Consider the following 3,510-nt stretch of genomic DNA (forward strand, 5'->3'; position numbering starts at 1 on the left):
ATATATACATAGATGAATGTATATAATTATAGATGATATATATCTTAAAAACGTTCAAATGACAGTTCCATGCGTTCATATTAAAGGGGCTGTACAGTACTGGTTGAGGTGGGGATTCATGTTTTTTACATTCCTAAGTGAGATAATGAGAAACCTTTTATGAAATATGAAAAAGCATGTAATTTTAAGAAGGATTCAACGTTTATTTGATGAAAATTGGTTTTCAAATGGCTGAGATATCCAAAAAAGTGATAATAATAAAAGACTACAGGCCACAACTTTATTAGGATCTCTTTGTTTCACCTTGTTTTTGGATATCTTGGCCACTTCAAAACCGATTTTCATCAAATAAACCCCTTAGAATTGCATGCTCTTTGACATCTCATAGAGTGGTTTCTGAATATCTCGCAAAATGTTAAAAGCTAAATCCTCACCTCGACCAGAACTGTACACACCCTTTAATCTTCTACATTGTACAGCGCTTTTCAAAAAAAAAAAAAATGGTAATCTGACATTGGAGGGCTGCTATTTCGTGATATTGTCAGGTCTGGAGAGTGCAATGTTGAATACGAGGGAAGGGGAACTCTTTCTCTTTCCATTGATGGCAATTTTATGTCATGCATGACTAAGTATACCATGAACTTTGAAGACAACGAAAAAAAAATTGTACTTTTTTTCAGGTTTGAGTGTTACCATGAAGGAACAATGAATATCTCACTGAATGGATAAAATCAATGAAAAAGGCCAAATTATAACAGGCCCACACAACTGCAGGTTTGTGTGTAGGGTTTCTTCGGACCTTCTATGGTCCATAACCTTCAACATGGTCACGTTGTCAATACGTTGGTCACTCGCACAAAGGCTAACTCATCCATTTTCTCTCTTCATATTGAAGACAATGTTTATCGCTGCGAGCTATGTGTTGAATGCTAACACAGAATGGACTGTGTGAGTTGCCCTTTCTGAGAGTGACCAAGTTATAGGACAGGTGGCCATGTTAAAGGTTATAAAAAAAAACTGTTGGCAAAAAAGCCCTCAACGCACACCTGCATTCGTACAGGTACGCCTGTTTATGTGGCCACTTTCATTGACAGATCTCATCCATTCAGTGAGACATTCATTGTTCCTTCATGTGGCAATCAAATTTGAAAAAAAAGTGCAATTTGTCATTGCTGTCTTTAAAGTTCATGTGCTCAGTCATGCATGACATTTTGTCATCACATTTAGGCACCGATGTAAAGAGGAAGAGTTCTTCTTTCATGACAACCAACATTGTGCTCTCCAGTCGACAATAATTATGAAATGGTAGCCCTTCAATGTTAGATTACTGTTATTTTGTTAGACGCATTGTATTTATTGATGCATGGTTTTGTATACAAATGTCAGTTTTTACGTACCCAGTATTGAAATGTATAAAGATGATAAGAATGCGATGAAGGAAACTGTGTACATGTGGAGGCCTAGTAAGGTGTATTTTTTTTTTTAATTTTAGCCATGGAAACTTTATATGGAAAGTACGAGGAATCGCTAATCCGATGCTAGCTTCAGCGACACGTCTATGTAATTTATAAAGCGTGAACTTAACCGATGAACCAGTCCACAGTTCCACTTTGCGCATGAGCAGAGAAAGGCCATTGTTACCAAAGGGCATGTTGGTTTACACAAGCATCCGTGATATAGATTTTCCAGGTCAAATGTCCACAATATCATCCTGCAGATCAACTGTCACATCGGTAATTCAATGTCAATAGGGAAATCAAATGTCCACTTAGCAAGACCAATATCCTGTAAGGTTAATAAGATGTCCATTGCCAAGTCAAATATCCACACAACGGAAACTATTGCGCCATCTTGTTTGATAGATACTTTATTTTCTGCAAATCAATATACATAAGTTACATAATCATGAAGATGCAGGAAATATACAAAGTAAATTCAACCCAGAGTCGTTTGACTTGCATAAACCACGATATATATAAGTACATAATCATGAACATGTAGGAAACATATATATATAAAAAAAAAAATTAACACAGTCTTTTGACTTGCATAAACAACGATATCAAAGAGATATAATATACAGTATGCATGTCTATGCAGCAGTGATAAGAATAACATTTATAGTTAAGAAACGATTATGCAGAGGGCCGCCATTATAAGCATTGCTTGAAAAGATGGCCGGCCCGAGCAAAAGATAGGGACGTACTAGATTCGTAACAATATAAATTCTGCTGCGAAGGTAGCAGGGGAAAATAAACTCTGGTGTGTGATGGTGGTGGTGGTGAATGTGTGTGCAGGTGCTTGAAGGTACAAGCACCTGCACCATTGCGCCATCTCAGGTCAATGAGAGTATATCACGTCATTTATGTATTTAACAAAGATGTAATCGCATCTACTTTTCATTTTCATAATTTTCTTATGTACCTTTTCAAATTTTGTTCTGTATCACAAATATCCCGTGTATATGCAATGTACATAATTTCTTTGTTCATTTTGATGGAGGTGAAAAATAAAGTTGAAAGTTGAAAGTTGAAAGATTCATAGGTGATTCAGATACCACATAGGTAATTTTGATACGTATGAGTTGACTCCAAAACACAGCAAAGATATCTTACTCAAATCTTCACCTCCTTAAGCAGTATTCCCCAGGATAACATTCTGATTTCTTTATTGTATTATAATCAAATGTATATGAATATGTACGTGATACATGATGCATGTATGTGTGCATACATAATTATATCGATTTATTTATTTATCCATATATATATTATGAATATGGGTATGTATGTGTAGGATAGGTACATCATGTATATTATATGAGCATGTATATGTATGTATACGATGTGCCTTACCATTACTGCGTACATAAAATAAGCACGATATATCTTATTTCATGTTTATGCATGCTGTGTGTCACAAACGACGTGTACATGATGATATCTGATGTAACGGAATTAAGCAGAAATAAATCAAATCAAATCAAAGCAAGTAATTTTTTTTTATATTGATAGCGTCGTGATAAACATTATCAGGCGAAGACAATTCCATTGTCATTCAGAGACAATCTGTCATGATTTTATTAAAACAAATAAGAATCTCACTTCTTTCTACTTTCTTCTTTTCGTTTTCACTTTCTTGTCTGAAAAAAACCCCAAACAAACACTATATTTTTTCTTCAGGGAATGCAAAAGTAGGCCTGTCGGAGCCTATGATAAGGTATGAGCCGTACCACTTTATAGCCGAAAAGAAAGGGGGCGGGAGAAGAATAGAAAAGAGAAATGAGAAGAGGGAGGGAGAAGAAACAAGTACAAAAAGAAGAGAAAAGATAGGAGGGTGATAAAATAGGAATGATAAAGGGTGATAGACCCCCACTGAAACCGTTCCATTTTCAAATTCCTTCCGACAGGCCTGAAAGGACGGTAAAACATTGTTTAGAAAACTTAAATTTGAGAAGTTGACATCAAAATTACAGGTTTACATGAACTGCAGCAAACGCACCAGAAAGGT

Source organism: Diadema antillarum, unplaced genomic scaffold (assembly GCF_040938485.1).
Source record: "Diadema antillarum isolate AM-2024a unplaced genomic scaffold, OU_Dant_1.0 scf00000071, whole genome shotgun sequence".
Taxonomy (NCBI): domain Eukaryota; kingdom Metazoa; phylum Echinodermata; class Echinoidea; order Diadematoida; family Diadematidae; genus Diadema; species Diadema antillarum.